Below are 20,711 nucleotides of genomic sequence, written 5' to 3'. Positions count from 1 at the left end.
TTGATTTTTGCTATGGTCTCTCTTGTTTCTTTTGCATTTATCTCTGCCCTAATTTTTATGATTTCTTTACTTCTACTAACCCTGGGGTTCTTCATTTCTTCCTTTTCTAGTTGCTTTAGATGTAGAGTTAGGTTATTTAGTTGACTTTTTTCTTGTTTCTTGAGGTGTGCCTGTATTGCTATGAACTTCCCCCTTAGCACTGCTTTTACAGTGTCCCAGAGGTTTTGGGTTGTTGTGTTTTCATTTTCTTTCATTTCTATGCATATTTTGATTTCTCTTTTGATTTCTTCTATGATTTGTTCATTATTCAGCAGCGTGTTGTTCAGCCTCCATATGTTGGCATTTTTAATAGTTTTTCTCCTGTAACTGAGATCTAATCTTACTGCATTGTGGTCAGAAAAGATTCTTGGAATTATTTCAATTTTTTTTAATTTACCAAGGCTAGATTTATGGCCCAGGATGTGATCTATCCTGGAAAAGGTTCCGTGTGCGCTTGAGAAAAAGGTGAAATTCATTGTTTTGGGGTGAAATGTCCTATAGATATCTATTAGGTCTAACTGGTCTATTGTATCATTTAAAGTTTGTGTTTCCTTGTTAATTTTCTGTTTAGTTGATCTATCCATAGATGTAAGTGGGGTATTAAAATCTCCCGCTATTATTGCATTATTGTTAATTTCCCCTTTCATACTCGTTAGTAATTGTCTTACATATTGCAGTGCTCCTATGTTGGGTGCATAAATATTTATAATTGTTATATCTTCTTCTTGGATTGATCCTTTGATCATTATGTAGTTTCCTTCTTTGTCTCTTTTCACAGCCTTTGTTTTAAAGTCTATTTTATCTGATATGAGTATTGCCACTTCTGCTTTCTTTTGGTCTCTATTTGCATGGAATATCTTTTTCCAGCCCTTCACTTTCAGTCTGTATGTGTCCCTCGTTTTGAGGTGGGTCTCTTGTAGACAATATATATGGGGTTCTTATTTTTGTATCCATTCAGACAGCCTCTGCCTTTTGGTTGGGGCATTCAACCCATTTACGTTGAAGGTAATTATTGATAAGTATGATCCCATTGCCATTTTCTTTATTGCTTTGGGTTCGAGTTTATACACCCTTTCTGTGTTTCTTGTCTAGAGAAGATCCTTTAGCGTTTGCTGGAGAGCTGGTTTGGTGATGCTGAATTCTCTCAGCTTTTGCTTGTCTGCAAAGCTTTTGATTTCTCCTTCATATTTGAATGAGATCCTTGCTGGGTACAGTAATCTGGGCTGTAGGTTATTTTCTTTCATCACTTTAAGTATGTCTTGCCATTCCCTCCTGGCCTGAAGAGATTCTGTTGAAAGATCAGCTGTTAGTTATCCTTATGGGAATCCCCTTGTGTGTTATTTGCTGCCTCTCCCTTGCTGCTTTTAATATTTGTTTTTTGTGTTTGATCTTTGTTAAATTGATTATATGTGTCTTGGAGTATTTCACCTTGGGTTTATCCTGTTGGGGAATCTCTGGGTTTCTTGGACTTGGGTGATTATTTCTTTCCCCATTTTAGGGAAGTTTTCAACTATTATCTCCTCAAATATTCTCTCATGGTCTTTCTTTTTGTCTTCTTCTCCTGGGACTCCTATGATTCGAATGTTGGAGCGTTTAACATTGTCCCAGAGGTCTCTAATATTGTCCTCATTTCTTTTAATTCCTTTTTCTTTTTCCTCTCTGTTTCATTTATTTCTACAATTCTATCTTCTAGCTCGCTTATCCTGTCTTCTGCCTCCATTATTCTACTGTTTGTTCCCTCCAGAGTGTTTCTGATCTCATCTATTGCGTTATTCATTGTATATTGACTCTTTTTTTATTTCCTCTAAGTCCTTATTAAACCTTTCTTCCATCTTCTCAATCCTTTTCTCCAGGTTATTTATCTGTAACTCCATTTTTCTTTCAAGATTTTGAATAATTTTCACCATCAAAATTCAAAATTCTTTATCAGGTAGATTCCCTATATCTTCCTCTTTTGTTTGTATTGGTGGGCATTTATCTTGTTCCTTTCAGTTCAGTTCAGTTCAGTTCAGTCGCTCAGTCGTGTCCGACTCTCCGCGACCCCATGAATCACAGCATGCCAGGCCTCCCTGTCCATCACCAACTCCCGGAGTACACTCAAACTCATGTCCACAGAGTCGGTGATGCCATCCAGCCATCTCATTCTCTGTCGTCCCCTTCGTGAGGAGCTACCCCACGCCTGAGGCCAGGGCCGGCGGCCGAGAGGAGCTACCCCACGTCCAACAGGCGGTGGCTGCGCGGGCGCAGGAGGGCCGAGAGGAGCTACTCTGCGTTCAAGGTCAGGAGGGGCGGCCTTGAGGAGATACCCCTCGTCCAAGGTAAGGTACAGCGGCTGCACTTTGCTGGAGCGGCTGTGAAGAGATTTTCCACGACCAAGGTAAGAGAAACCCAAATAAGATGGTAGGTATTGCTAGGGGGCACCAGAGGGCAGACAAACTGAAATCATAATCACAGGAAACTAGCTGATCTAATCACATGGACCACAGCCGAATGTGGTCCCCTGGAGAAGGGAATGGCAAACCACTTCAGTATACTTGCCTTGAGAACCCCATGAACAGTAACAAAGGGCAAAATGATAGGCTACTGAATGAGGAATTCCCCAGGTCGGTAGGTGCCCAGTATGCTACTGGAGCTCAGTGGAGAAATAACTATAGAAGGAATAAAGGGATGGAGCAAAAGCAAAACCAATACCCAGTTGTGGATGTGACCAATGATAGAAACAAGGTCTGGTGCTGTAAAGAGCAATATTGCATAGGAACCTGGAATGTTAGGTCCATGAATCAAGGCAAATTGGAAGTGGTCAAACAGGAGATGGCAAGAGTGAACGTCGACATTCTAGGAATCAGTGAATTAAAATGGACTGGAATGGGTGAATTTAACTCGGATGACCATTATATCTACTACTGTGGGCAGGAATACCTTAGAAGAAATGGAGTAGCCATCATGGTCAACAAAAGAGTCCGAAATGCAGTACTTGGATGCAATCTTAAAAATGACAGGATGATTTCTGTTCGTTTCCAAGGCAAACCATTCAATATTACAGTAATCCAGGCCTATGCCCCAACCAGTAATGCTGAAGAAGCCGAAGTTAATCGGTTCTATGAAGACCTACAAGACCTTTTAGAACTAACACCCAAAAAAGATGTCCTTTTCATTCTAGGGGACTGGAATGCAAAAGTAGGAAGTCAAGAAACACCTGGAGTAACCGGCAAATTTGGCCTTGGAGCACGGAATGAAGCAGGGCAAAGGCTAATAGAGTTTTGTCAAGAGAATGCACTGGTCATAGCAAACACCCTCTTCCAACAACACAAGAGAAGACTCTACACATGGACATCACCAGATGGTCAACACCGAAATCAGATTGATTATATTCTTTGCAACCAAAGATGGAGAAGCTGTATACAGTTAGCGAAAACAAGACCAGGAGCTGACTGTGGCTCAGATCATGAACTCCTTATTGCAAAGTTCAGACTTAAATTGAAGAAAGTAGGGAAAACCACTAGACCATTCAGATATGACCTCAATCAAATCCCTTATGATTATGCAGTGGAAGTGAGAAATAGATTTAAGGGACTAGATCTGATTGATAGAGTGCCTGATGAACTCTGGACAGAGGTTCGTGACATTGTACAGGAGACAGGGACCAAGACCATCCCCATGGAAAAGAAATGCAAAAGAGTGAAATGGCTGTCTGAGGAGGCCTTACAAATAGCTGTAAAAAGAAGAGAAGCGAAAAGCAAAGGAGAAAAGGAAAGATATAAGCATCTGAATGCAGAGTTCCAAAGAATAGCAAGGAGAGATAAGAAAGCCTTCCTCAGTGATCAATGCAAAGAAATAGAGGAAAACAACAGAATAGGAAAAACAAGAGACCTCTTCAAAAAAATTAGAGATTCCAAGGGAACATTTCATGCAAAGATGGGCTCGATAAAAGAAATGGTATGGACCTAACAGAAGCAGAAGATATTAAGAAGAGGAGGCAGGAATACACAGAAGAACTGTACAAAAAAGATCTTCACGACCAAGATAGTCACGATAATGTGATCACTGACCTAGAGCCAGACATCTTGGAATGTGAAGTCAAGTGGCCTTAGAGAGCATCACTACGAACAAAGCTAGTGGAGGTGATGGAATTCCAGTTGAGCTATTTCAAGTCTTGAAAGATGATGCTGTGAAAGTGCTGCACTCAATATGCCAGCAGATTTGGAAAACTCAGCAGTGGCCACAGGACTGGAAGAGGTCAGTCTTCATTCCAATCCCAAAGAAAGGCAATGCCAAAGAATGCTCTTGTTTCTTTACTTGCTGGGTATTTCTCTGCCTCTTCATCTTGCTTATATTGCTTTGCTTGGGGTGGCCTTTCCGTCTTCTGGCAGTTTGTGGAGTTCTCTTTATTATGTAGTTTCCTCGCTGTGTCGGGGGTTGGACGGGTGACTTGTCAAGGTTCCCTGTCTAGGGAAGCTTGTGTCGGTGTTCTGGTGGGTGGAGCTAGATTTCTTCTCTCTGGAGTGCAATGAAGTGTCCAGTAATGAGTTATGAGATGTCAGTGGGTTTGGAGTGACTTTGGGCAGACTGTATACTGAAGCTCAGGGATATGTTCCTGTGTTGCTGGAGAATTTGCGTGGTATGTCTTGCTCTGGAACTTGTTGACCCTTGGGTGCTTGGTTTTAGTGTAGGTATGGAGGCGTTTGATGAGCTCCTATCGATTAATGTTCCCTGGAGTCAGGAGTTCTCTGGTTTTCTCAGATTCAGGCTTAAGCCTCTTGCCTCTGGTTTTTGGTCTTAATCTTGGAGTAGCCTCTAGTCTTCTCTGTCATTTCCAAGGTGGTTCCCTCTGTATTAGCTTCTGTTTGCTGGTCTCTTCAGTGTCTAATTTCCGCCCTGACACTAGGGGGCAGGTGGACACTTTTTAAGGCTCAGTTGTTCAGTCCTGTTCTGGGAAGGGAAGAACGCTGCAGACAAATATCTCTGGCATCTGTGGGGAGTGCTTGCAGCGTCTTGGCCACACTGGGTTTGTCCCCGCTCACAGCGTGTGTGCTGTCCCAGTCTACACTGCACAGGCTCTAGGTTGCTCTGCTGGGAACTGTCCAAGGCCGGCGCTGGGTTGTATGCACTTCCCAGGTCTGAGAGGCTCAAGTTCAGGTTCTCAGGTACTCCACAAAGGCGCCGACTTGGTTGGGCCTGCGTTTTGTGCCTTCCCTGGTCCGAGCAGCTCAGGTGACCAGGTGTTTGGCGAGCGTGGTCGCTGTGACTTATCGCCTCCCCAGTCCCTGCCACTCGGTTTTCTGGGTGTATAACCGGTGCACCTTCTCAGGCGGATATCGACCGGCCCAAGCCCAAGAAGTCTTGATTAGCAACAAGCCTGCCTGCAGTTTCTATCAGATGCCTTTCTGGGGCCGCGGTTGCCCCCTCCAGCTCTAACTGACCTCCCTGCCTGTCTTGGAGGGGGATAGGGGATGGGCCGACCGCAGCCAGCTCACTCTGCTCAGCCCTTTGTTCTGTGAGTGGCACTGGCAGAGTCTTAGGTTAGAGCTTTCTGCCTTTTCATGGGGAAGCTATCCAGTCTGCTTTGCTATCCCCAGTTACTTCTTTCAGATTGTTCCCGTGGCATTCAAGCCCAGTCCTCTCTCTAAGCAGGTCAGCCGGCTCCTCCCTGCCCAGCCCCCGCTTGCTAATGGCGTATGCAGGCGTCTGCGCTGCTTCTCCTCTGGGAGTTACTGTTCTGCTTTGCAGAAATCCAGGCATCATCTTTTGTTTCATACAGTACATGTGATACATGCCAGGATGTGCATTGATTCCCTAGAATACAGATATACATAATTTGTGTGGCCATACCTGGTAGCTTCATAAGACTAATGTCAACCTTAAAATGAAGCTATCATTTCTGTAGCAGTTAAGGTTACCAAAGAGTCCTCTTCCTTCTGGAGCACAAAGATTACCAGTCAAACGGGAAACAATCATCACTTTTTAAAATTTATGTAATCATCCTATGTATCTGGTAGCTTTTGTTATACAACAGATCACCCCAAAACTTATGAGCTTAAAATGATAACCATTTGTTACTGCTCACAGAGCTACAGGTCCGCTCAGCAGTCCTGCTGATCTGGGCTGGGCTGGGCTGATCTTGGTTGAGCTCACTGATCTAGATGCATCATTGGACAGGGCAATCAGAGGATGGCCAGTTTCTGATGTCCTTGACTGGGCTGGTTCAGATGACTGAGACCTCTCTCCATTGGTTTCTTTTCATTCAAAAAGTCAGCCTGGCTGTGCATGGAGATCACAAGGTTTCAAGAGAACAAAGGGGAGCAGGTAACATCTCTTAAGGCCCAGGCTCAGACCTCTCCAATCACTTCTGTTTCTTTGCTTTGGCCAAAGCAAGTCGACAAGCCAATCCAGATGACAGAGATAAAGAAACTGACTCCACATCTCAAAGGGAGAAGAAACAAAAACCTGTACCTGTAACTCAAAATTACTGTCAAGGGTTAACAGTTGAAAGGGCTTAGGTTTCCATCTGAAAGCAAAATGACCTATACTCTTCCTGTGATACACCCAGTTATACAGGGAGAATCTAGAAGAGGCAACAGAAAATGGGAATTGTTAGCAAGTGGTCAGAGTTTTCCTTCATTGGCACTGAGCATATTAGATTCTGCTTTTCAGGGGAGAGTGTCTAAGAGAGTGGAAAAAGAGTGAGTCAGTCTCCCTGAGAGGAGCGTAGAAGGGACAGTCTCTCTTCTACAGGTCAAGGTGGAAAGTGGAAAGAAGTGAAGATCCCTTCTTCATCAACAATCTCCAGTTCTCTGAGCCTCCATTTCCTTGTCTAGATTTGAAGTTACAGGGCCAAAAACACGTAGTATAAAAGACTACACATGTTGCCCAGATTTTAATATCAAGGCCAGCTAGGACCAGCTGTACTTGATGCCTATCCTTAATAGCTTCGAGACCTTTGCTGAGAGAGCCAAACAAGGCTCTCAATTGTATGTGCTGATGTTTTGCTCCAAGCACCCTTCTAAGCTCCTTAACAGAAAATAGGACCTAAAATCTTCACCACTCCAAATGACAGCATTATTCTTCTCAGACTAAATTCTGAGAGGTGATGAGATATATTCAAGATTACAGTTAGTTAATGGGGTAACGTGGACCTAAATTTGAATTAAGGTTCTCACCAAAGTCCAAATTTTTTCTCTGTTAAAACATCTACTCATATCTTTGTCATGTATTATACACAGCAGGAAAACTGGGTTATTTTCTTTCCTAAAAGATTCTTCTTTATTCTTTAGTTCCTGCTTTCTCTTGCCTTGGAATGTGCTAACAACCTCATTTTGGATGATGTAATCTTCCCTACCTGCACCTGCTACCCTATCTCAATCTATATGACTCCTAGCATCGTTAAAGGACCAGCTCAAATACAACCTTCTCCAGGATCCAGAATTAAGGTCTGCTCTTTCCTCATCCCTCCAGCAGGAAGTCCTCTCCCCCTACTTCCTCTACACTCCTACAAATTTTCATTTCATACCACTTTTGCCATATGCCATTACTTATATTTACTTATTTACATCTTCTATGCCTTGAAATCTTGTTGAGTCATAGGGCTCATCATTGCAACCCTAATACCCAGAACAGACCTTTGTCGTTGACTGAAGGGACAAAAGCAACAACAACATATAGGAGCTACATGATTTCCATGCGCAAGTTGCAGCCATTGAGTAAATCCTCATTTGCTGCTAGCAAACCTGGGAAGGCTGCCTGGAGGAAGCTTTGAATCTGGACCCATGAGAAACTTCTGATTTTCCTCGTTGCTTTCAGTCCTTCTCACCTCTTTGGTCTCTGATATCTAAAAACTGTTGAAAGCACTTTGGTCGAAATCAGTAGTTTGTCAAGCTGGTTACAGACATTCCTGGAAGAGACAAGGGGGAAAAGTGCACAGAATGGTGTGGTAATATTCATTTTATCCAAATAAGATGTGGAAGACTGCTTGAAGTGACACATTTCTGGCAGTAAATTGTCCCCAGAAAAGATAAAAGAAAGGAAGAGTAGAGAGCACTTTGTCAAAGCTCTCACCACTCCAGAACTAAACCACTCTTCTTTCTAATTCTCAGAGAAAAGAGGGAATGGGAGAGGTGATCTTCTAAAGGTAAAAGAGTAAAAGTCTTCACTGGCTCTGAGTGGGGGTCAGATATCCAGTAATTCCTAGCATGTGTACAGTACTTTACAATCTATAAAGTGCTTTCCAACTAGTCTCCCAGGCACATAACAAGCCTATGCAGTAGATGAACCAATTGAAGAGCTAGAAGTGCTTGAAGCTTAATCTCATGGTATAATTTAAATTTTGCATTGACACTTTTAGTATGACACATGTTTTCTTTTCGATGACCTTTGATTCTTCTTCCAAGACACAAAGACTGTCTCTTTGAAGACAACTCTGCCCCCGCCAGGCAATCTAATGGAGAGGAAGTGATCCAAGACAGAAGAATAAAAGGAGTAAGATAAAGACTTGAAAGCAAAAGAAACACTTCTGGCTCCAGATTCTAGCCTGGACTTGCTTATAACCCACTTCAAGACCTTGGACAAGTTGTTTCAAAAGTCTTAAGTTTCCCAGGCAGAGAGTTTATCATTTCCTCCACTTTCTTCCCAGAGTGGTTTCAGCACTATTTTATCATTTCCATGGTTTAATGTGCACTGTTTGCTACAAGCTTGTCTACAAGTCATACAGACTCCATGATCCTCCTATGCAGCATGGCTTCTCTCATCATTATTCTCAATCTCTGCCCCTTGCTGGCTACCTTCATAGTGCTGATCACAATTTACCAGTATTTTCTTTATTTCTTGGCTTACTTGGTAGCATTTCTGGCTGTCTCCCCAAATGGAATGGCAGCCTAGTGAGGGCAGGAGCCAGGTCCCGTTTTTCTTCACCAGTTCTGTGCCTCAAGGAAGTCAGGTCTCAAATATTGACGGAGAGAGTGATGCCTCCTGCAGGAGATGGGGGAGGAGTGGGGTTCTTCTTTTAGTATAAGGTCTGTCACAGGACTGGTGTTCAATTAGGACTATAATTGACAAGAGGAACCTGGCTCCACCCCTGACCTCACACTTCAGTCTGGCCCACAAAGGAGGGAGTGTCTGCTCCCAGCCTTAATAATAGATATTCAATTCAATTCAATTCAGTTGCTCAGTCGTGTACAACTATTTGTGACCCCATGAATCACAGCACATCAGGCCTCTCTGTCCATCACCAACTCCCGGAGTTCACTCAAACTCATGTCCATCGAGTCGGTGATGCCATCCAGCCATCTCATTCTCGGTCGTCCCTGTCTCCTCCCACCCCCAATTCTTCCTAGCATCAGACTCTTTTCCAGTGAGTCAAATTGACACATGAGGTGGCCAAAGTATTGGAGTTTCAGCTTTAGCATCAGTCCTTCCAATGAACACCCAGGATCGATCTCCGTTAGAATGGACTGGTTGGATCTCCTTGCAGTCCAAGGGACTCTCAAGCGTCTTCTCCAGCACCACAGTTTAAAAGCATCAATTCTTCGGCGATCAGCTTTCTTCACAGTCTAACTCTCACATCCATATGTGACCACGGGAAAAACCATAGCCTTGATTAGATGGACCTTGGTTGGCAAAGTAATGTCTCTGCTTTTTAATATGCTATCTAGGTTGGTCATAACTTTACTCCCAAGGAGTAAGCGTCTTTTAATTTCCTGGCTGCAATCAGCATCTGCAGTGATTTTCAGTTCAGTTCAGTCGCTCAGTCGTGTCCGACTCTCCGCGACCCCATGAATCACAGCACGCCAGGCCTCCCTGTCCATCACCAACTCCCGGAGTACACTCAAACTCATGTCCACAGAGTTGGTGATGCCATCCAGCCATCTCATTCTCCGTCGTCCCCTTCTCCTCCCGCCCCCAACCTTTCCCAGCATCAGAGTCTTTTCCAGTGAGTCAACTCGTCGCATGAGGTGGCCAAAGTATTGCAGTTTCAGCTTTAGCATCAGTCCCTCCAATGAACATCCAGGATTGATCTCCTTTAGAATGGACTGGTTGGATCTCCTTGCAGTATAAGGGACTCTCAAGAGTCTTCTCCAACACCACAGTTCAAAAGCATCGATTCTATGGCGATCAGCTTTCTTCACAGTCCAACTCTCACATCCATACATGACCACGGGAAAAACCATTGCCTTGACTAGACGGACCTTGGTTGGCAAAGTAATGTCTCTGCTTTTTAATATACTATCAAGGTTGGTCATAACTTTCCTTCCAAGGAGCAAGCGTCTTTTAATTTCATGGCTGCAATCAGCATCTGCAGTGATTTTGGAGCCCAAAAAAACAAAGTCTGACACTGTTTCCACTGTAAAAATAAAGTCTGATACTGTTTCCACTGTTTCTCCATCTATTTCCCATGAAGTGATGGGACCAGATGCCATGATCTTTGTTTTCTGAATGTTGAGCTTCAAGCCAACCTTTTCACTCTCCTCTTTCACTTTCATCAAGAGGCTTTTGAGTTCCTCTTCACTTTCTGCATAAGGGTGGTGTCATCTGCATATCTGAGGTTATTGATATTTCTCCCAGCAATCTTGATTCCAGCTTGTGCTTCTTCCAACCCAGCGTTCCTCATGATGTACTCTGCATAGAAGATAAATAAGCAGGGTGACAATATACAGCCTTGACGTACTCCTTTTCCTATTTGGAACCAGTCTGTTGTTCCAAATCCTGTTCTAACTGTTGCTTCCTGACCTGCATACAGGTTTCTCAAGAGACAGGTCAGGTGGTCTGGGATTCCCATCTGTTTCAGAATTTTCCACAGTTTATTGTGATCCACACAGTCAAAGGCTTTGGCATAGTCAATGAAGCAGAAATAGATGTTTTTCTGGAACTCTCTTACTTTCTCCATGATCCAGCGGATGTTGGCAATTTGATCTCTGGTTCCTCTGCCTTTTCTAAAACCTGCTTGAACATCTGGAAGTTCACGGTTCACAAACTGCGGAAGCCTGGCTTGGAGAATTTTGAGCATGACTTTACTAGCGTGTGAGATGAGTGCAATTGTGCGGTACTTTGAGCATTCTTTGGCATTGCCTTTCTTTGGGATTGGAATGAAGACTGACCTTTTCCAGTCCTGTGGCCACTGCTGAGTGTTCCAAATTTGCTGGCATATTGAGTGCAGCACTTTCACAGCATCATCTTTCAGGATTTGAAATAGCTCAACTGAAATTCCATCACCTCCACTAGCTTTGTTTGTAGTGATGCTTTCTAAGGCCCACTTGATTTCACATCCAAGATGTCTGGTTCCAGGTGAGTGATCAAGCCATCATAATTATCTTAGTCGTGAAGCTCTTTTTTGTACAGTTCTTCTGTGTATTCTTGCCACCTCTTCTTAATATCTTCTGCTTCTTTTAGGTCCATACCATTTCTGTCCTTTATCGAGCCCATCTTTGCATGAAATGTTCCCTTGGAATCTCTAATTTTCTTGAAGAGATCTCTTGTTTTTCCTATTCTGTTGTTTTCCTCTATTTCTTTGCATTGATCGCTGAGGAAGGCTTTCTTATCTCTCCTTGCTATTCTTTGGAACTCTGCATTCAGATGCTTATATCTTTCCTTTTCTCCTTTGCTTTTCGCTTCTCTTCTTTTCACAGCTATTTGTAAGGCCTCCTCAGATAGCCATTTTGCTTTTTTGCATTTCTTTTCCATGGGGATGGTCTTGGTCCCTGTCTCCTGTACAATGTTACGAACCTCCGTCCAGAGTTCATCAGGCACTCTGTCTATCAGATCTAGACCCTTAAATCTATTTCTCACTTCCACTGTATAATCATAAGGGATTTGATTTAGGTCATGTCTGAATGGTCTAGTGGTTTTCCCTACTTTTTTCAATTTCATTCTGAATTTGGCAATAAGGAGTTCATGATCTGAGCCACAGTCAGCTCCTGGTCTTGTTTTTGCTAACTGTATAGAGCTTCTCCATCTTTGGCTGCAAAGAATATAATCAATCTGATTTCGGTGTTGACCATCTGGTGATGTCCATGTGTAGAATCTTCTCTTGTGATGTTGGAAGAGGGTGTTTGCTGTGACCAATGCGTTCTCTTGGCAAAACTCTATTAGCCTTTGCCCTGCTTCATTCCGTGCTCCAAGGCCAAATTTGCCTGTTATCCCAGGTGATTCTTGACTTCCCACTTTTGCATTCCAGTCCCCTATAATGAAAAGGACATCTTTTTGGGGTGTTAGTTCTAAAAGGTCTTGTAGGTCTTCTTAGAACCGTTCAACTTCGGCTTCTTCAGCGTTACTGGTTGGGGCATAGGCCTGCACTGGAAGATACTGAAGGATGATTTTCTACTTTAACAGTCTCTTTTTACAGGTGTAAAATCAGGTGCAGAAAGGTAAAATGACTGGCCCCAAGTTAGCCTACACACAGTTGTTCATAAGAAGCCATGATGCAGAGCTTGGGAAAGTTCTAGGAATCCATGCAGAGAGCTTCAAAGAAAAATGGATTGCCTGGTGTGTGTGATCCCTCACTGGGGAAGAAGATGCTGTTTCTTTGCACACAAGGCCTGGGTTGCACATCCCTTTCTTTAAGATCTCACAAAAGCTCCCTCTATTATTGGGAGGTGGGAAAGTTTAATAAATTCTTTGTCCAGGAGATCATTCCTAGGAAGCCATAAGCCAGGCCTAGCAATTTATTCCTCACAATTCTCCATCAAGATGGGAATCATCTCACGCTGTGGAGAAGGAAACTTAAAGGTACCAAGCAGCTCTGATACTCTAAGTCCAAATAACACAGCTCATAGCTGCCCTCTCTGATGGGGGTGGGGAGAGGGAGGGGACAGCTGTCCAGTTTCTGAAGACCTTCTCTTTCCAGGCACCCTGTGGTACATGCTTCTGCTTCCCTTGGTCATTCATTAATCAAAATCACCATGCTTATTTGTTTGCCGTATTTGTTTCTTTAACAGAAAACATGATTCATGGCGGGGAGGGAATCTTGTCTGCAATGTTTTTTAGTATTTCTTTGGGCTTTGGGCAATGCCAAACACTCAAGAAAGGAGGAGGGAAGGGAATGAATAGGGAAGAAGGAAGAGAAGGAAGGCAAGGAGGAGGAGAGGGAGGGAGGAAAAGAGGGAGTGAGAAGACAGAGGAAGAAATTCAGTTTCTGGTCTTCTTTCTAGAATCAGGTCATTATAATGACAAACCCTCAACTGGGTACAGTCTTTACCTTCTATAGAATGTTTTTGCATTGCTTGCATCCTTCCAATAGCCCTGTGATTAAAAAGAGAAGGATCTTTATCCCTATTATATAGATACATCTATATAATACATCTACATAAATTAATCATCTCCTGACAACGATTGATAACCATGATAGCCTTGGGATGCTGCTCTGACCACAGCCTGGCTCTCTCAGGGTTCTCTTTTTGCCTATCTCCCCAAATGAGTATTTCAAGCAATAAGGACCTGGAATGGGGCTGCGTACAGAGGGAAGCAATTTGTTCCAAGAGGCCTTCCGGACTCTGTCTTCCAGGCAGAGCAGATGCTCGAGACGAGGTTTGGAGGAGCATGTGTGGAAGAACAGGAAATATGAAAGTGCACACGTCTGGGAAAGGGTGGAGCCTTCTGAGACCATCACGGCTGGAACCTCAAGATGCATGCAAAAGAGCAAATCCAGGTTCTGACACTGGAATCATGAATGGGGGCCAGACCTCAGGGAGGCCTTGAAAGCTTAACATCAGCTTGAGACAAAGGGACAGTTGACGGTTGTGTGCTAGACAGTGGCCTGACCTGATCTTCACCCTGGGGGAGAGTGGCGTGGAGCAGGGCAATGTTGAAGGGCAGCAAGAATGGTTAGGAGGCTGGAAGGATCACCCTGGATGGACAGGAAGGCAGACTGCACTGAGGCTGGCCTGCAGCACTGCAGCTGAGGCAGCGGGGGAAGGAAGGATCAACACCAAGAGGGACTGAGCTTCCGGAAGTGCAGATCTGCCTGAAGGCTCCAGTGCAAGTAATTGGCAAGCCTAAGTCTTCCGCATCCTATCCAGCATCCTTTCCCCCTGGGCGAGCACTGCTTCACACTCTCAAACACGCTGGCTGGCTCCCTGCTTTCTCACCCCCACTGCAGTCTACTCTCCGCTCACCCACCATCTCCTAGGACTGGCTGCCTCTGTTTGCCACCACAAGATTAAAATTTCTTTCCCCCTTCAGGAGTTTTAGAAATTACAAAGCTGCAAGTGATAGGTAATCGCTCAGTCATGTCCAACTCTTTGTGAATCCATGGACAGTAGCCCACCAGGCTCCTCTGTCCATGGAATTCTCCAGCCAAGAGTTCTAGAGTGGGTTGCCATTTCCTTCTCCAGGGGATCTTCCAACCCAGGGATCAAACCTGGGTTTCCTGCACTGTAGGCGGATTCTTTACCATCTAAGCAATCGAGCACGTAATAGGAGAATGTCCAATTCCATCTACCCTTGCAAGTAAAAGTGGGCCATCAGTCCCGGCTGTATCTCCTATTCACTGGTTTACGCAGCAAGTATTTATTTTGTGCGGAGCACTGGGACTCACCTGGCCTCTTGGGAACCTTCTTTACTTCTATTTCTGAAGGTTTGTTTAGTGTTAAAACTCAATGAAACTTTTGAATTCACCTACCGACTCCAATATTCTTGCCTGGAGAATTCCATGCAGAGAGGAACCTGGCGGCTACAGTCCATGAGGTGGCAAAGTGTCAGATGCGACTCAACAACTAACACTTTCACTTTTTTGTCAGGTTCAAGGGAACCATGTGACTCATTCAATCCCACGGCAAGCAAGTGGGCAGGGCAGGTCTCTGACTCTCAACCCCATAGAATTTCCATGACCTCTTAGTGGCCTAGAAAACTAGGACTTGGGTCTGATCAAACCAGAATGCTTTCCTTGAAAGGAATGAGGAGGGTGGTGGTGCACCAAGGAACCAACAGGTGAGTGACTGTCATTGGTTCCAGGTGAGGCAAGTGCAAAGCTGCTCCCTATCCCCCTCAGCCGCAGTCAGCACTCTGATACATGTGGTGTTTATCTTTCTCTCATTCTGCGGTGATGTGTCCGTTGATGAGCTGTGGAGCACATCCAGAATGTTTTTGGAGCTGTTAGCTATTATGTCCTAAAAAATAATAGATTGCATGCTGTGGCTCTGTTTCTTACCCCTTTTCTTGCTTTCAAAGCAACTGGAGGGCTAAAAATACCAAGCTCCTTCCAGGACCCACATCGCATCAGAGTCACCACCAACAGGAGGGTCCCCCTGGCCCTGGAGCCCTTGTTTACTTTGAAAAGCTCACTCAGCACCAGCTGAGAGCCCTCTTGGCCCCAGTGCCTCCCAGAGGATGCCTTCCTGGGCTCCTTTGTGCAGACACAGACAGCGGGCTGCCCACTGTGGTGCGGCATGGGCTGCACCCCCAGCCTGCGGCTAACCTGCTCCCTGGGCCACCAGGTCTGAGTTTATTATTCCAGATGATAAAGCATACTGTCCTGAGGAGTTCAAAGCTCCAAGTAACCGGCTGCCTCATGGGCAGGAAAGTTGCCGTTATTTATTGCCTAGAGTAACCAGCCCTCCCCTTGCCCTCCCCGCCCCTCCCTCTCTCTCCCTCTCCCCCCACCACCCCCTCGTCTCCCTAACCTCTTTTTATCTTTTCTTTCCTTCTCAGAACCTATTCCACTTCCTCTATTCTCTATTCTGCTCTTTTTCTTTTCCTATTCTTTTCTCAAGCCCCCGAGGCAGCTGTGTAGAAAACAGTTTGAAACCCCTGAGTTAGATGCTAAAGGGCTCCCTGGCACTGATGTCGTGTAAGAGCCATTCCCTGCCATTGCATCTTAGGCAATGCATTTGGAGTGAGAGTGTAAAAGGTGGGCACTAAGTGATAAATGGATGTGAACTTGAGCAAATTCCGGGAGACAGTGGAGGACAGAGAAGCCCGGCGTGCTGCAGTCCATGCGGCCACAAAGAGTAAGCCACAACTTAGCAACTGAACAACAAGTGATAAATGCCCAGCCCTCAAGCCAAGGGATAGAAATCCCGGGTCCGGCCTAGCCTGCCTGGACTATAGTATATTAATAACTTATTGACCAAATACATATTAATGTGTCTTTTGTTACATGAAAGTTATTGACGGGAGTGTTTCAATAGTCACTTACATAGCAAATCACTGGTCACAGGCATTGATTTCTGTAAAAATCCCTTGGTCAATAATGTGTTAAAAAGCATGAGCATAAATGAGAATATCTATGTGGATTGATTAGAAACTTAGACAATTCCTCAACATTCCTAGATCTGAGGAAAAATATTTCTCTGTAGGCCTCAGCTTCTAATACATCTAAAGAGGTTAGGAATCCCTGTCCTGCCCTCTCCCAGGAAAGATTAAAGTTTACCTAGGATCACAGGGAAATTCTTTGGTGCCCCCACACCAGTATAGTAATTTTATTAAGGGCTACATACTACCCACAATTATGGTTAAGAATGAAATAGGAATATGTATATAAAATCCCTCTCAGAGTGTCAGGCACCATAAAATAACATTGACTGCAATTGTCACTTGCGGCTAGATAGTCCCCAAAGCAGCAGGCTGGGATGGGGTTGTGCAAGCGTTAACTATATCTGGGAATGCTTTCAGGAACCCCATATCCTAAAAGGGAATGAAAGGAAAGGGGGCAAGGTCAGGTAGAGGAAGATGTGGATGGCAACCCAGCTTCAACAGAGGTCTTGGCCATTGTTAAGTAGGGAGGGTCTTTCTGAGATACACCAAAATAGGGGAAAGGGGCCAAGCACTTATACCCTACCCTACCCACATCACTGGATGTGGCTGCCCCAGGAAGGCAGTATAATCTCAGAAGGGATAGTTCATTCTCTTCAGCTGATGCAATCCTCAAAGAGGACTAAGAATTGAGGGCTGTCTGCTGGCAGCCCTCCCAGCAGGTAGAGGAATAATTTTTTGAGCACAGAGGTGAGATCTGGACTATACATCTCAGTATCCCCTACAACGTCATTGTAATTATATAAATAGAGTGATTTATTTTGTTTCCTCGTGTAGCTAAAAGAAATTCGGCTATTATCCAAAGAGTTTGCAATATAAGAGAAATGTGGGGAAAAGATTTTTACCTAACAAACTAGTAAGTAAACCCTGATCAGCAGCTCCCCAGTGGAACACATCACTGACCCAGCCAATGGGTCCACAGCTGCTGCTGCTGGAGAAGGGTCCACAGCAGAGACTCTTATTTCTCAGATTAACTGCAGTGGCCTCCAATTGCTCTCCCAGCTCTGCACTCTCTGTCACCCCCTACTGGCCAATCCTGTGTACTACCTCTGTGGCTTTCTTACTCTTGCCTCTATGTCACCCTGTTCTTTAAACATAACTGATGACATCCATCCCCTAGGAAAGCAGTGAAGACTCCTCTTCACAACTAGCCCATCTCCCCCTTAGCAGGCTCATTCCCTGCCCCTCCTTCAACCCCTCCTCCTCATGACCCCAGCAGTCATCTAACACTCCAAATGCAGTGCTGTGTTCATGCCTAGAATCCCTCCCCACATTTTCCTCATGATGGATTCCTACATATCCTTTCAAGCTCAGCCCAAATGCTTCTTTTTTTGTGTCCTGGATGCACTGCAGTTGTAAGACTTAGATAAATAAACAACCAATCATCTTCAAGGTGATGCTTCTGATACTAAAAGCAGGGCACTGCTGTAAGGAACAGGCTTGGCTTTACAGCTGAATGACCTTGGTTTGAATCTATTCTACTGCATCCTGGGAAGTTTAAGCTGGGAAGTCTCCTAAGGACTTTGAGGCTGTTTCCTTATCTGTTACCAGAATAATACCTTCTTGAAAGGATTGTTTGGGAGATGGATGTATAATATTCGACTGAATGTTAGGCATGAAATCAACGTTTGCCGAGCTGCACTCCCTGTTAGGCATGCAAGGAGCAGTGTCCACTCTGCCTTCTCTTCTTTGAGCACAGATTCAGCATGGCACAGTTAAGTTCCCTGAGGACAAGGTCTCTCTCTCCTTGCTCACGATTGCTTTCCTCATCTTTTGAGCCTCAGTGCCCCAAAAGATTTTTTTTTTTTTAAACAAGTGAAACATAGCCATTCTGGAAATGTTGAAGTAAATGGACTTGAATTCCTTAAGTTGTCTCCAATGCAGAGGACATCTATGTCATTTTTTAGAGAAGGGTGAAATGAAGGCTCCTAAGATGGTGACCAGCCCTGCAGCCTTGGCAGATAGGCTAAGGGGTAAGAAAGGGCCTGCCATGATGATTAACACTCCCATCTTTCCTCTCTTTCTGAGGCAGCTGCCCTCTACAGTGACGCAGCCATGCTGGACAAGTTCAGACTAAACACATATACATCATTGTCTTCACGCGTGCTTCTAATGCGTCCGCATCAAACTCTGGATAGGGCTCCTGGGGACAGTAAATGGGGCTGAGACCACCTCGAAGTAATTTGGAACGTGCGTACTTGTCATCTGCCTGTCAGTCTTCCTGGAGTAGCATCAGGGCAAATCCATGGGGGCAATGATTCCATGATTCCATCCAGCCTCCAAATGCATCCTTCATGACCTGGGCCCAGGCCAGCACACCAGATCCCACTTCTAAGAAGAGAGCCTATCGTGTGGCTGACATGAATTCCAGTGAGAAGAGCTGGACACCTCTTAGCTTCTTTAATTGTTCCTCATGAGGGACATTTATGATATAACGATAGGTTTTTGGAGGAACTCACATTCAGACAGTAATTTACTTGGGGGGAAAAAAACCTATAAACACTGAAAAGAAGACCAAGAATATCAAAGGTTGTATTTTTCTTTCTCACTCGATAGTGAACAAATATTTATTAAATATCCACCATGTGTCAGACATTACTCTGTGTACTAAAGGCCCAGGGATATGAGACTCATCCCTGCCTATATAAAACTCACAGCTAACCAGGCAGTCAGTGTGATGAGTCCTCTGGTTAGCTAAGTACACAGGCAGATCAGAGCCCCACTGTGGACTTGGAAAGATTCCCAAGAAAACCGTAATTTAGCTGAGGCCTAAGGGATCATCTCAGAGTTCCTCTTGTGAGAACAGGCAGTAGACAGATGGGAAAAGTGTGCCTCTATGAGAGAAAGTGGTATGTGAGAAAGCACAGGCGTAAAACAGAGGATTGGCCATTAAAAATGGCAAATCAAGTTATGGCAGCTAGAACACTAAGTATGCAGATGAGTGGTCATAAGGAGGCTGCGGAAGGTGACAGAGACCCCACAATAGAGGGACTTAGAAGCCATGTTGGAACATTCAGATCTTTTTCTTAGAGCACAGAGGAGCCAGAAAAGCCCTTCAAGCAAGATCAAAATGCTTGGTGGGAGGGTGCTATCTGCTACCTTCATTCAGTGAGAGTCTACCAAGTTTCAGATCCTGTGTTGGCCCTTGAGTGCACTGTAAATAATCAACCAAATCTAAGAGAACTTAAGCTCTCTTGCAGAGCTTGTCAAAGTCTCAGGGAGTATGAGACATAGAAGAGTAGATTAATTCGATGGTTAATTCTATTGGTCAGCTGGGTAGGCAATGGTACCCAGTTATTTGGGCAAATAGCAGTTTATATGTGGCTATGAAAGTCTTTTGATTTTCATATGATAAACATTTATAATCAGTGGACCTTAAAGAGATTATCCTCCTTAGTGTGAGTGGGCCTCATTCAATCAGTTAAAAACTTTAAATGCAAAACTCAGTTTCCCAGCAAAGAGGGAGTTCTGCCTCAAGACTATAACATGGAAACCATGCCTGAATTTTCAATCTGCTGACCTGCCCTGAGGATTTGAGACTCAAGACAGCAGTATCAACCCTTAACTGAATTTCTAACCAGCCAGGCTGCCCTGCAGATTGCAGGCTTTTATCCCCTATAATTGCTTCCTTAAAATTAATCTCTCAATAGGTGATAAATAGATGGGAAGAAAAATAGATATGGGAGGAAATGTATACACACACACATATTTTCTCTATCTTTGGAGAACCCTGAATAATACAGTTAGGTACCTGAAAACTCATTCCCATCTTCTCTCTGTCATTAAACTTCCCTGAGCCCATTGTCTCATCAACATAATAGAGACTAATCCCCCACCTTTAGCACCAAGGCTGGCACATGGTAGGTGCTTCAGGTCATTTCCATCCCCCTTTCCATGACTGATTGATAGGAACAGATACATATCCAAAAGGGGCACTTTTCACTGACACAGGCTGCACTTGATGAAATCTGATCTAGAATGAGAAATACTAAACGAATCAAAAAGAATTTACTCTTCGAGTATTATTGCCACTGAGATGGATGGTTGCTCCAAAGACTATTTCTCAAGAGTTCACAGCAGAGAAAAATGTTCAGTCTTGATTTTATATGTGTCCAGAAAATAAATTGTATGACAAGGGTGGCGACATTTGGACGGGGAGAGGGCTTAGCCAAGGAATTAAACATGTCAGGAGCCTCAGAAGGAAAATAATGTTGAAATGGAAGGTGAAAGGGCATATTTGGAGAACTTGACAAGTGGCACAATGGGAGGAAAGGTGGCACTCTGGAATGGATGTCAGCCATTCTCTGCCACTAAAGCCGCGATCTGCCCTTAGTAACTCAGCAAGGTGGAAAGGAAAAAATATGAGCCCAGGTTCTAATGCTCTGTTATCACAACTGGCTTAAATTATTTTTCCTTGCTTCATTGACCACGCAGCA

The 20,711-nt window shown here is 44.2% G+C and overlaps 1 pseudogene; it reads right to left on the bottom strand.

The window, feature by feature from the left end:
* Positions 1–15,412, bottom strand: part of LOC148778025 (uncharacterized) — a 318,848-nt pseudogene extending 303,436 nt beyond the window's left edge.
* Positions 15,413–20,711: the final 5,299 nt, after the last annotated feature.

The sequence above is a fragment of the Moschus berezovskii genome, chromosome 4 (assembly GCF_049115385.1).
Source record: "Moschus berezovskii isolate FMDL1 chromosome 4, NW_MosBer_1.0, whole genome shotgun sequence".
NCBI lineage: Eukaryota > Metazoa > Chordata > Mammalia > Artiodactyla > Moschidae > Moschus > Moschus berezovskii.
The sequence above is the reverse complement of the archived record's forward strand: the minus strand, read 5'-3'. Positions and strand labels throughout refer to the sequence as shown.